The sequence below is a fragment of the Alexandromys fortis genome, unplaced genomic scaffold, assembly GCF_014885135.2.
Source record: "Alexandromys fortis isolate MF-2015 unplaced genomic scaffold, M_Fortis_MF-2015_v1.1 scaffold_13, whole genome shotgun sequence".
Classification (NCBI taxonomy): domain Eukaryota; kingdom Metazoa; phylum Chordata; class Mammalia; order Rodentia; family Cricetidae; genus Alexandromys; species Alexandromys fortis.
The window spans coordinates 587,474-601,329 of record NW_026067908.1 but is presented as its reverse complement, the minus strand read 5'-3'; the positions used below and the strand labels follow the sequence as shown (position 1 = coordinate 601,329).

General features: G+C 51.3%; 1 protein-coding gene and 1 long non-coding RNA gene across 5 annotated transcripts in view; one reads left to right on the top strand and one right to left on the bottom strand.

Moving 5' to 3' along the window:
* Trabd2b (TraB domain containing 2B) overlaps positions 1-13,856 on the top strand; it is a 195,211-nt gene that overhangs the window by 136,595 nt on the left and 44,760 nt on the right. The gene's annotated exons all lie outside the window — the stretch shown is intronic.
* Positions 3,120-13,856, bottom strand: part of LOC126497984 (uncharacterized) — a 43,214-nt gene continuing 32,477 nt past the window's right edge. Inside the window, exons 2-3 of the long non-coding RNA XR_007590735.1 lie at positions 4,571-4,747; positions 3,120-3,541 (exon numbers count right to left, since the gene is read on the bottom strand). This is a non-coding gene — a long non-coding RNA (uncharacterized lncRNA). The remainder of the gene's footprint in view (positions 3,542-4,570; positions 4,748-13,856) is intronic.

Genomic DNA, 13,856 nt, shown 5'->3' with positions numbered 1-13,856 from the left:
GAGTTAGGTTTATTTTAAGTAAATTGTGTGCCATGAATGAAGTCACAACCAAACTTGACAGCAAGATTAAACTGTTCTTTCGTCTCCTCCTATCACAATGTAGCCTATTGCCAGTGTTCCGGCCCAGGCCTCCTGCTCTGGCTCTGGATGGTGGATGGAGCCCACCACAGGTCACTTCAAGGAACACAGAATACAATCTGGTGTCCCTACCAAGTCTCAGCAAAAGTTTGGGACCTCACTCACCTTGCTGAGAATCATTGCTGGTGTGAGACTAGATATCCCATGAGCCTCTACCATGTGCTGAGTGTAGGGATAAGCCAGCCCATTGGGGGCAGGCTGGCCTCGGGAATTTCCGTGTAATTATTTCGGGTAATGTGGGCGGCCGGGTGCCGGGGACGCAGCCCCACCGCTCCTATTACTACAGCTGAGCACCAGGATTCCCATGCTGGAGGAGTCTCTGACTTTTCCCTACTAGACAAGACACCAAAGCCAGTGAGGGTAGGGGCTTGCCCCACGCCACCCAGAATGTTAACTTACGGGAGGCAGAACCTGCATCCTGGCCCCTGACTCCCAGTCCAAGGTCCTCACACTGTTACAACCCCGGAGAATCTCCTTTCCTTGGGAAATGAAGAAGTCAGATACATGCAGGGAAATCCGCAGCTTCATCCCGACCAACTGCACACTGAGGAAGAAAGCGTGGATAGCGGTAACACGCCGTCTTTCTGAACAAGCTGGGTATCAAGAGCTCTCTCCAGGAGCCCTTGCAGGCCTCACACTTCAATCCCAGAGAGCTATAAATTCATTTATGCAAACCCACAACAAAAGACACTCAGCTTAGGTGGGTGCCCACCCAGTGGTAGTGTGGTAGGAGAAACTTCAGCTTTGTATGAAAGACCAGAGGCCTCAGAGAACCTGTGAGTAGTAAATTGGGTTTGTGTTTGGTGGGCACAGGCACATCTGTGTGTGCATGTACATATGTGTGCGTGTCGGGGAGGGGGGGAGGTATGAAAGTCAGAGGTCAGGCCCGGGTGTCGTTCTTCAGGAGACATCCACCTTGTTTTATGAGTCAGGCTTTCTCATCCGCCTGGAGCATGCTTAGTAGGCTAGGCTGGCCGGCCAGTGAGCCCCAGAGATTGTTTGTCTCTGCTTACCCACTACTGGGATTAAAAGTATCTGCCACTGAGCCTGGCTTCTAAATTGATTTTTCAGAACCCTGAGGTGTGTGAGAGGTGAACATGAAGACAGTAATGTTCTCTCCTGCTACAGCTCCCCCACTCACTCAGCAGCCTTGGAAAAGCCACTTCTGGGGTAACACTGGGCTGGCCACTCAGTTTCCTCATAGGGTATGTGATGAGGACAGCATCGGTGCCGGTCAGCCTGGCCTCTTCCAGTAGGCAGCCATTCCTAATCACGGGTGCTGGGGGCCTTGCCTGGCACGGGAAGGGTGTGAGCTGGACTCCCTGTGCCTTTTACAGACTGTTTATGATGTGCTGCTGTGGTAACTGCTCATGCTTAGCCTCTCTGCAGGCCACTCAGGGCCAGGAACAATGGAACGAACAGGAGGGGAACTACTAAAGGGCCGGGAGCCTCAAATGTCACCCTCAGTAATTCATCCTGCACCTGTTCTCAGCTTCCTGGTTTCTGGGGCCTCTCTCCTACACAGCCCTTCTCTGCCCGGTGTCTTCTGCTGGCAATGAATTTGAGTTCAGGACTAGATAAGGCGTGGCCTTAGGAGTCAGGTAGACGTGGGTTTCAAGTGCAGCTTCCACTGTCTGCCCGATGATCTTTGTTCCTGGGCAGGCTGCTGCATCGTTCTGAGTCCCAACTTCCTCCTTTTTAAAGCAGACTTGGCAGCCCCATCCATGCATAGGTGGCAGTCAGATTGCTGGGTGGGTGGCAGTGGCGGTGGGATTGCTGCAGTTCAGAATCTAGCCTGCACGATGTTGCAATGCGCTGGAACCCTCGTCAGTCCTTTCCCCACAGCCCTGCAGTGGGGAAAATTAGTTTATGGCTATCAGTTGTGTAGAGGTAGGTTGGCCCTAACACTGCCTCTCTAAGTGAAGGTGGAGCAAGCCGGATGCACCATCTCTCCAAGTTACAGTAAGGATTGTGGGGGAATCAATGCTTCCCTTTCCCTGTATTCCTTGATCCTGCTCCCAGCCTGGAAGGGGGGGAGGGTCCTTGTCCAAGTGTCCTAGTATGCGGAGTGACCCACTGTGTGTCATGACTCATGGCAACCCTGTAAGATTGGTACGAGTTCCCAGAAGAAATTCTGGGCTCGGGAAGGATGAGGGCGTTGCCAGCCTGCCTTCCAGGACCAGAATGGACCCATTGTCTGGGATTTCCTGAAAGTTATCCACATTAACAAACATCTGAGATGCTCCCAACAGAGAGGGGGTGTCTATGGACTCTTGTCAGTGCCCTCTGTGTATGGAAGTCGGGCCCAGGTGGAGCCCTGATTCCTAGAGGCCCTCACCTATCATCCTTTGTACAACTTCCCAGCAGAAGAGTTCTGAGACGGGAGCCGGGGTTCTTCACTGCTGGACTGTGCCGTGCCTTGTGAAGGACAGAGGATGAGCCTAAATGGAAGACCTCTATGGCTCCCTGTCACCTTTGTGCCGATCCTCTGTGGCAGCTCTGCTCACCTGTACCGTAGGATGGAGCCTTGCTTCCCCCCCCATCCATTCTCAATCCACGAGGAGATAGCACCTCCCTCCTCGCAGACTGTTATTTTCACTAGCTCTCTCTTCCCCAGCAAAGGCACACAGCTGGTCCTTTAAACCAAGTGTACCTGAAAAAGGCCTTCCCCAGCTGAAGACACTAGCAAACCCCCCATCATCAGGAGAATACAAGCCAGGGCTGGTGCTCTGGGCAAGGAGGCCAGGCAAGGTGAGAAGGCCTGCCTCAGCAGAGGCAAACCATGGCTGGCAAAGTGCCAAGGCCTCCCCAGACCCCAAAGCCTGCAGCCCTAGTCAGTGACCCGGGCACGACCCTGCTGGGGCAGTGAGGCCCTCGTTCTCACTTAGAAAGTGAAGTCAAGGAGGCTTTGCAATACATTGCCCCAAGAATGTGCTGACGGTGCAGAGGCTTGGCTGGCTTTCCACCGTCTGTTTCTCCTGTGCAGCTAGGGACCATCCCTTTGCCTTCTGAGTCTGCCCCAGGACTTCAGGCCACAACTACAGCATCCTAGGGGACTCGTGAACAAAAACGAGACCTTGTCACACCACTGCTCTCTGACTTCCTGCAGGCCTTACCAGCACCATGTTCTTGCCACTCTTGTGTCCAGGTGAGGAAGACATTTAACCCTGGGTTGAGAGGCCTTCAGAGCCGTTGACATGAGGGACCTTCTCCAGGATCTAAGGGTGTGGCATAGGTGGTACTCTTCTTGTAGGGCCCACAGCCCTTCCAGCAAGACTGCCTGCCTGGACAGGGGTAGTACTCCATCATGGGCACAAGTCAGTCATATTGTCTGGGCAGCAGATATTGGAGTCTGGAGGCCACTAGCTCACATTCCCAAGGTCTTATGTTCTAGAACAAAGAACTGGATAGAGGTGGACGAATAGTGGTAGAAGCAGAGACAAAAGAGAGAAAACCACTTTCCAGCACAGAGATAGGAGATGCTCCGAAGGCTCCATAGCCCTGAGTCAAGACAGTTCTGACCCTTAGTGCTGACCTGCCTTCTCCGGGCTTTCCTTAAACAAGCCCTGCCCCTTCCACACTCCCTTGATTGGGGTTTCTGGTCTTTCCTCTGCAACTTGGTTTCTATTACCTGCTAATCTTGATGCCTCTCTCTGCCCGTGAGCTTCTCTCTCCTGCCACAGTTTTGTTAGTTTTCAGTCTCTCTCTCTCTCTCTCTCTCTCTCTCTCTCTCTCTCTCTCTCTCTCTCTCTCTCTCTCTCTCTCTCTGCAGATGGAAGGGAGGGGGGAAGGAATCACACAGCCCTGTCTGGCCATTTAACTTTTGCATATTTCCTCATCTTTAAGGTGAGGTCTTGGTAATACCTGTTTAAAAGAATAAAAACATAGAATGTGTGACGTCTCCAGCTGTCACAACCTGCAGGAAAGACAGCCCATTTTACAGAGGGAAACATCTCTTCACAGAGGCCTAGCATCCAAGTCCAAGGCCCCTGACTAAGCCAGTGAATAGCAAAGGCAGATTGAACTCCATAGTCAATCCTCTAGCTCAGGCAGGTCTTTTCAAGGTTTGTCTACTCATAGAACATGTACACTGAGAAATTTTTACACAACCCATGCTATATGGTTATATAAAATAGACACACAAAGCTAGACATTTACTGACACTGAGTCGTGAAGAATATGTGTTTTATTTTCTGTGTGTTTTGACTATGTGTATTATGTGTACCAGCTGTGTGTCTGATGTCCTCGGAGGCCAGAAGAGGGTGTCTGACACCCTGGTACAGGAGCCATATGGATGATTGTGAGCCCCCATGTGGGTGCTGAGAATTGGACCTGGGGTCTTCTGCAAGAGCAAGTATTCTTAAACAGTGAGCCTTCTCTCCAGCCCCAGGAATTTGCTTTAAAGCAAGCCTATGGTGGATGTAGAACTTACCGTTTTCTAGAGACGAATGCGCATCTGCACAGCAATGAGGTGGACGTGCTTGTTTATTCTTACACAACGAATTAAATCTTGGCTGAGTATTCAGTTCTGCTGGATACAGAGCATCTTCAACATTTCCCAGAGTTTGATGGATACTTCAGTTTCATAACCATCAATTCAAGAGTGCAACTGTGCATAAATACATAATACAAAATGGCAAGAGTGTGCTTAGGGTCACTGCAGAAACTGTTGGAAATCCTGTCTCAGTCCCAAGCCAAAATGCCTTTAATGATTTTTTTTTAATGAAACTCGAGTCAGCAATGTAAATAATTTAAAAATTCATACATTCTAACACAATAGAATCCAAAGATAGGTTAATATGATACTTACATGCTGAGGAACGATGGCAGGAGAAAAATGTACCGGCTTTGTTTCTATAATTAACCTACTGTGTCTCTACAGGCACAGAAAACTGCGTGTACAGCGAACATTCTGCAGTTCGTCCCATGCAGCCCTCTGCATCTTGGTCTGAACAGAAGGGTTTCAGGTGGCATCCACTAGCATTGCGTGGCATGATACGTACAGTGTAGGGTGCACGTCTTGTGTTCAGAATTGAGTCTGCCGGCGCATGCTCATGTTGAGACATAGGCCAACCCGGCCAGAAATACCTCAGATTAACCTCACATTTGATTTCTTGGAATAATGTTTGGTCATTGCAGGTTCAGAAATCCTTTACTATTAGCTCTCTCTGTGTGTGTGTGTGTGTGTGTGTGTGTGTGTGTGTGTGTGTGTGCGCGCGTGCCGCGTATACCACATCTAGTTATGTAACACAGCATGGAGTTGTGACCCACAGTTTAAGAAGGTGGGGTGCTAGATGACCCTAACTCTGTCACTCCCAGAGACAAAGAAGCTCAGCCCAGTGAGTGACGGACTGTGAGAGACCTGTTCTGGTCTAAGACAGCTAGGTATCTGCCCCTCATCGCAGGACCCAAAGGCCAAGTCCTGACTATCCTCTGGGGTTCACAGATGCCCAGGGCCAAGGCTGAGCGCTCTAGTACTCTAAGGCAGCTCACACAGGTGTGAGAGAGGAAGAGCACACTGAGCGGAGTGATGCCGTGGACAGGTCGAGCCTGTAGGTGTGTGTGTGTGGACAGTTACTATTGTGTAAGGCAGTGAGGGTGTTCTTGCCTGGACACGTCCAGCAGGGGCTAAGGACGAGCTCAGGAAGAATTCTGGAGTCCGCACGTGACCGAGTGCTCATGCACGGTGGGAGAGATATTTACAAGAGGGCACGCGTGCCTTGTGCAGTGCTTGGGTGGGCAGTCGGGTTAATGACATTTTCTGGTTGGCTGGGAGTTAGTCAGCAATGCCTCCTCCTTGCAGCCCGATGACTGTGTGCCTCCTCGGATGTCTGCATCCGCTGCTTTGGAGCAGAAGTGATGACAGCCTCGAGAGGGCGAAAGAGGTGATGGGGGCTGGGGTGGCCTAGAGAAGGTCTGACTGACGAGATCTGTGGCCACAGGTCTCTGCACCCTTTCCAGAGTTACAGAGTATGGACGCGTTCTGGAGAGCCATGGGCCAGACTGAGGTAGACAGGCAGGCTCCTGTTTCATGTAAGGGCAAGGATGTAATGGGCTACTGTTGGGGCGCAGAAATATGGCACAGCCCTCTGAGTGCCTGCCTGGAAGGTGCACTGCCGGGGTAACTTCATGTCCTGAGCTCTGGGGCCTTTGATTCCCGTTTCCCCAGCCTGCTCCCTGCTATTGCGACAGGTTCCTGCAGGCTCATCATGTCCCGAATAGCTCAGGCTTTCTTAAAGGCAGGTGAGTCCTTGGAAGAGGTGAATTTAGCTATGCAAGTGAATGCCGACCCAGGGCCCTGGATTACTAGTGTGAGTCTCGGCTCACCTCCTGGCTCTATGGCACAGAACCTTCTGCAGAACAGTGGTCACTGCCTGGCTGGTCACTGCCTGCTAGGCTACCTGCTTATCCCTAGAGCACTACTGGAAGCGCCAGAGGGAACTTCCGGTACAGAGCTGAGAGTTTGCGCGGTTAGGGAGAGGCTTTGGGAAAGAAAACAGTAAGGAAGGCAGACACCTGCCCACAGGCCCAGAGGAGGCTGAGGGGAGGAGTGCCCAAAGACTCAGGAGATAAGGTAGAAAGAACACTTCCAGGTCAAATCCTGCAATTACCTGCGTGACCTGGGCTACCTTTTTTGGGTTTTAGTGCTGACGTCTTAAAAACAAATGTTAATTGTTTCACAAGATTTGGCAAGAGTATGTAGAGAGGAGAAGGGCTTGAGACCAGCAGGGGAGGTCCCTGGTCTACATGGTAGAGGAAGGAGGCTAGCCTGACTGGAGGAAAAGAGTGGGGAAGGGCAGTCCAGAAGCAGCAGCCTTGCCGAGAGCTCCTGCTTCTTCCCTGTAGATACTTGTCCTGGGGTCCTCACTAGCCAGCTGGGGAACAGACTGGTCCACAGGTCCATAGACACATCATCGCAGGAAGTGTCTGAACAGAATTCTTTGTATGTGTGATTCGGGCTACTCCTTTCCTCTCTGAACTTGGTAAAATGAACAGTTGGCCTGGTTGATGTTCAACACCATCTTGCTCCTGCGCAGGACCTAACACTCTGAAAGGCCAGAGCCCTGCCACTGAGGTACAGCCTTGCGTGAAAAGGACCAGGCATGGTGGTGAAATGAAATGCCAAGAGTATCATTCATTCATTCATTCATTCATTCATTTATGAGACATGCGGCCTGTTTTCAGTGCCAGGGCTGGAGATATGTCTATGAATGAAAATCACTTCCTCCATCATGGAAGGCTTTCTTTTCGGGAAGCCACACAGTGATGTGGGAGGGAAGTGTTTAAAGAGGAGGAAGAAGGATGGCAGAAAAGTGGCGACAGAAGTGTCCAGGAAGGGGTCCACATAGGGAAAGTCAAGGCTAGTGGGGCAGAGTTTTGTTCTGTGGCTCCGGGAGAAGTTGCCAGGCACAGTTACGGCCTGTGCAAATTTCCCCTCAGGTCTGCACTGCAGAGAACAGCACTGTGTCCGAGCCCACCTCAGAAGCCAGCGCTGGAAAGAATGAGGCGGGCATCCCTGGGCACTGATTAAATTTCAAGTTACTCTGCTACGCTGGGTGCAGTTGAAGTTTTAGCAAGTCTCCCGGGATCCCAGGCAGCTTCAGCTTCAGCCTGAAAGAACTATTAAGATCCAATCAAAACAAATAAAGTCAGATCCAGGAAAGCGACGTGTTTGTGACTACAGACCAAACACTCGGGGTATTCAGGCAGGAACCCAGCACCCCACTTCTTACAGAGGTTTCTTACTGGACTGGCATGGACCCATCTTCACCAATACCTCCTCTCAAAGGCTCAGGGCCATGGTACGCAGCCAGAACCCAGCTCTGAGCTCAGCAGGGATCTGTGGTGAGCAAAGAGAACAGGCAGTTCCATGGATGTATTGCAAGAGGTGTCTGAACATGTGTTCCCATGATGTGTGGCCAGGCTGGCAGCAAGGAGAATCCTGACCATGGGCACGGAAATGAAAAAGGTGGGCCTTAGAGCACAGGATCTAACAGAATCAAGAACTAAACCAAGAGCCCGGTGTGGTGCACACACCTATAACCCATCACGGGGGTGACTGAGGCAGAAAGATCACGAATTTGAGGCGACATAGTGAGACTGTCTGAAAAAAAAAAACACTGAAGGGAAAGAAGATAACAAAAAGAGGAAAAGTATGAAGAGGAGGAGGGAGAGGAGGCAGGAGAAGTCTCTAAATCATAAGGGGGCCAAAGATGCCGAGTGTAATGCTAGCCTGCATTGTCACCAGGCCAAACAACCCCAGTGGACCAAGCTAAGATGCTTATGCTTATGACTGGATTAAGCCATGCATAGCTCTAGACATCCAAGTGAAACAGATGACAGCCAGGACAATGCTGAGGAGAGGCATGGCCATCCATGTTGCTAAGAGCCTCTGGATCTTTCCCTGATGCTTCCCCCCTCTCCTCTACTTTACTGAATATTTGATACTTCAGGTGGCATTCCTCCTTGGTATGGAGCAAAATCACCAGCAATACCAGAGGCACCTGCCCATTCCTAAGGTCCACAGCAGCCAGTAAGGAAGCCACTGAGACCCTAGTAGCCCGCTGGCTGCTAAGTGCACTGGCCCTGTTAGAGACTGGCCTGCAGCAGCTGTTCTCTCCCCATGCTCAGGATCTCCTCCTTGTCTCTGCCTGCCCCCCTGTCTCCCTTTGCAAGCTTCCCAGAGTCCTAGATGGTTGCCGGCCTCCTGTGCCTACGCTGAAGTCCTGCAAGCTCTCCCTTCCCGCCGCCGTGCCCCTCCATGTAGAGACTCAAAGGCCCCTTGTGCCTGCTGAGGCCACACCGCCTGCACACAGAGCTGGTCTCTTACCTCATAAACGGCTAATTTGTTACATATTTTCTGACGCTGTAAATGGGAGAACAAAGACCTTTTCTCTCTCATATTTTTGTTCAATTATGTTTGTGGGGGAACCTGATCCCCTTCAAAGGGGTGGGGGCCAGGGCTGCTGGGATGGAAGCCTCCTAAACTAGCTGACATGCTCCTGAGCCAACAGTCCACAAGGGTGGCTGAGGCCTGCTGGGCCTGGGTGCCAAGAGCATGGCGGGGAAGGAGGTAGTAGAGAGGCCGGGGAGAGCAGCTGTCAGGCTCAGAGGCAGTCCAGATGAGGGGGGACTCCTTCAGGGCAAGAAGCCTCCAGGAGGCTCCCTCCGTTCCTCAGAAGAAGAACCTCTTTCTCAGCCATCCACCACAGGCCTGGCAGGAACCTAGAGGACAGGCTCCTTTTCATTGAGCTGACAGTCATGTATCAGGAGCAATGTGCACCTAGGAAGGAAGTTCTCTGCTGAGAACCCCTGGGCCATTCCTGAGCCCCTCTAGCTCTGAACCCCTCATCCACAGTGAAGCTCCACCTTTGGGGTTTCAGCATATCCCTCTTCCCCCAAGTACACTTACTGGTTTTGAGCCAGGGCTGAAAGCTGTGCCTAATGGAGCTGACTGCCCTCAGGGTGTCACAGCTATGTCCTAGGTACCAGGGATGTGAGAAAGAGTAAGGGGAATTTGGTCCCTCATAGAAGGTGGTAGGACCTGCTTGGCACGTGGTAAAAATCTTCAGATATTCTTCATTCGTCTACCACTTAGCCAGATGACCTTAGGCAAGTCACCTAACTCCCGTGTCTCCTTTGCCTCCCTTGTGAACAGGGAATAAAGGTAAAAACTGTCTCCTAATTGTTGGAACGTGTGTGCAATAAAACTGGTGTAGAACTCTGTACAGTGCCTGACACAGAACAATCATTGGTAGTTGATAACGTTACAATAGGACATTAAAAAAATATGGACCTCGTGCGTGGATGAAGACAAACTCTTACCAGTGCTCCAAAGAAACAGGGAAGAGTAAGAGAACTTTAGAGAGCACCCTGAGCTGATCTACAGAGCCAGGGAAGGAAACTCCAAGAGATGGGACTTGAGCAGTAGCTGGAATGTTAAAGTGTGTGGGGCAGACCAGGGGCATGATGGGAAGGCGGACCTGGACCAGGAAGTGCAAAGACGCTGAAGTGGGAAAGAAGCGGCCCACTCCAAAACAAACCTGTAAATCTGCACGTGAAGTTAGTTAAAACTCAGCTCAGAGGATGAGGGGCAAGGGGAACCTGGCGAGTGAAGCAGAGCGCTGCCAAGGAGCGTGGAGAGTCCATGTTGAAGCTGTTTGTGATTTCTAGAGCCATAGTATGCTCCCATGTATGGTGGTCATGGTTCGCAGCATCCACAGCAGGCCTGTCAGCTAGGGATGTTCGGGTACCAGATGCTGTCTGCCACTAGGCCTCCGGCCCTGAAGTCATGGTGTTCAGTATCCCCATGAAACAAGCGAAAGTAATGGAGGGATGAGGTAGAGGACGCACACACAGCTAGGTCATAGGGCCTAGTCAGATAGTCCAAGACCAGATGATGGAGAGAGGTGGAGAGGCTACTAGGTGTTGTAAGCAGGACTGAATTACATGCATCAGTCTACGTCTCCAGGACTCATGGACCATACCAGCTCAGACATAGGCCATGTGGTTCATCATGAGTCTCTTTGTGGCTGGGGTAGAATGGTTTCTGTTCTCTCTCTTGGTCTCTGTCTTCCCCTTGCACAGACATAGGTCTTTGCAATTTTTGATGTCACTCAGAGACCCCATTCCTAATCCCAGGACAAACCAACGCTGTGGCTTGTTGTGTCTGAGTCTTCTTATCAGAAGAGCCCAGGAAAGGGAACCCCAGACTGGAGCTAGGATCTAGGAGACATTTTTAGAGTAGGTAGGATTCCTGGTGTGGCAGGAGAGAAGCATAGGCTGGGAAGACAGGCTGAGAAACAAGCCCACGACCCAGAGAAAAATTAAGGAAGGGTTAGAAAACTCATCATAGACCTAAGGCCCTGGAGAAGATTCTGGCCAGAGACTGAAAGTCTGGGTAGCCTTCCTGCCTATGGCAGATTCTGAAAGTGCATGAACCCTTAAAAGCTGTCCTTTGGGGTGATTTTATGCCCCCCATAGCACATTTTGTCCACCCTCTGAGCCTGGAGGCCGATTATCACTAATCTGACCCCGTATACAGAGCTTTGCTCATCCAGAATGAGTTTGCCTTTTCTGTGCTCTGGCCCCAAGTCTGACGCTCGGGCTTCAGCTGGACCTTCTTTTATCTTATAGTCTTTCTGTGGTAGGGGGAAGAAGGGAATAATAGCCCACAAGAGACCTGACCAGAGCCAGAGAAGCAGACAGATGCCTCACCCCTGACTTCATCGGCATCCCCTGGCTTGCTGTGTGGCCTTGGCCTTGGGAACCTTGTCCTCTCTGGGCTTCAGTGGCCTCTGCATTGTAAGGAGGCCCATGCAGAACCTGAGGTCCACTACCACCTGTCTCTAGTGTCCAACACCCCATCTGTTGCTAAGTGCTGTGTTCTGAGCTTTCAAACAAGTTAAAACCAGAAGTTGGAACCGCTTTGCTGTCTTCTGAGACTCTACAACTTTCTCCTTTGATGTTTCCTAGAAGGGTGTATCCTCCTTGACCTGGAACTTGGGGTTCGACCGCCAACACTTGGGGCTCATGCAGTACTACAGAGCTTTCTGTCTTTCCTTCCACCCTGAGCCGCCCCACCCCTGTCCAGCTGCTGCTGCAAGGGAGTAAGGAAAGGAAAGGAAAGGAAAGGAAAGGAAAGGAAAGGAAAGGAAAGGAAAGGAAAGGAAAGGAAAGGAAAGGAAAGGAAAGGAAAGGAAAGGAAAGGAAAGGAAAGGAAAGGAAAGGAAAGGAAAGGAAAGGAAAGGAAAGGAAAGGGAGGAGAGAACTCATCTTCAGACAACGGGGTCAGTGCAAGGTCACGAGAGAGCCTCGGAGCCCTGGTCTAGGATGCTCTAAAGCCAAAGCAGGGAGAGAACCGTGGTTCTCACCTGCTTCAAATCCCCTTCCACATCTCCAAGGCTAGGTCAAGGCAGGTCTTCCTGGCCTCTCTTGGCCTCTGGGCTGAGACTGCCTGCTGTTCACCAGGCACCACAAAGGTAGGCTTCTAAATCCAAAACCTTGCTGGTCTTTCTTGCTCCTTCAGTTCAGTTTCCCCTACTGTCTTACCAGTAAAGCCTGAGGTCTGGATCCCACCCCTGGCAATCAGTCTACCCTGTGCCCTCCTCCACCAGCCTTGATGCTGGCTTCCAGCCCACAGCAGCTATTGGCATGGCTGTGGAGCTGTGGGGTCTACCCAGTCTCCCTTCCTTTCCTTTGGCTGCAGTCAGCACTGACAGGAGCCACAAAGCACCTCCCTGTCCATCTGCATCTCCTGCAATTCCTTCTCTCCTCTTCTGTGTGGCAAACGCATGCTTTCATGGTGCGCTTGCTGTAGTCACTGTCTTTGAGGGTCTCCTGATTGTACTCCCTGCTCCTTTGCTGCACTTAAATGGCATAGTGTCCACCCCTTGACACTGGCTTTAACAAGTCTTGCTTGATCATGGCCAAGTCCGCCCCATGAGCCACCACACACCTGGAACCAATTTGGTCCAGCAACCCAGCAACCAACACAACCTAACAAGAAACTCTGGCCATGCTTGCTTGGGCTCCAGCTTCTCCTCCTGAACCCCTGCTGCAGAGTCTTTGGAGAGCACCCCAGTTTATAGGAAGTAAGAATCCCCATGTGCTCTGTGTGTGTTCCTATCCTAAGGAAGGGTAGTAAGTACTTGATGAGGTTTTGAAAATGCTAGCCTCAAACAGACAGGACTAATGTTATATACACACACACACACACACACACACACACACACACACACACACACGACAGATGGGTAAACTGAGGCCCAGAGAGGAGCAAGGCCTGTCCCACATGGAAGGATCCAGAGCAAGGCTTCCATGTTCTTCAAACACAGGTTGGATCTGAAGGCCATCAGCACCCTTTCTTGTCCTCCATTGTTCGCCTCAGAAGCACTTGGCAATGGTGGCTAAGCAGGGGTGCTGTTACCATTTCTCTGCTATGCGCTTGCAGCCAGGTCTTCCCACACAAGGCCCCCAACAGGTGTCCTCTCCAGTCCAGCCCTCCCCAGCTATTGCTCAAGGCCAAGGAGAGCAGAGGTCCCCACACAGCTGGAGAGCCTGGGAGGCCATTCCCCCTCCTCTGTAAATGGGTAATTGCTGTGTGGTCAGACCAGAGGAATTAGAGGAGCCCTGTAGGAATTCCATACTGATTTTGCAAATGAATGTGGAGTCTTGCCTTTTGAAGTCTAGGCAGCTGTGTCAGCAGAGCAGGGCTGAGGCTGAGGCAGAAGTACTCTCTCTCCTATCAGGCATGGAGTCTACCGATGCTTAAGAACACAAACGAGGATGATGGCGATGGTGGCTGCCCAACCCAACGCTCCCACAGAAACTGTGGATTCTCCCCGTATCACTCATGCCTGATCCTGACCCATGGCAGCTCTGCAGGGAAGACTGGCAGGGCCCCAACCCCTCTACTCCAGAGACTGCACCTTCCACACCTTCTGTCCCGAATGCATTCACTGCCTCCTTCCCCTTCCTAGACTGAGTCAGGAACCCCTCCAAGTGCTCTGGTTTCCATTTTTACTAGCTCATCACTGGTGCCAGAGCCAACTGGTTCTCTCCAGCTTCATCCCAGCTCTGAAACTGGGAGAGAATTGTCGAGATTCTTCCCTGGGACTTGATAATGTATCCTGCTCTTTTTTTTTTCCTCATGTTTAGAATGTAGTGGCTTTAAATTCCCAGAGGCCATTGCCCCTGGCGACAGACAGGAGAAGCAG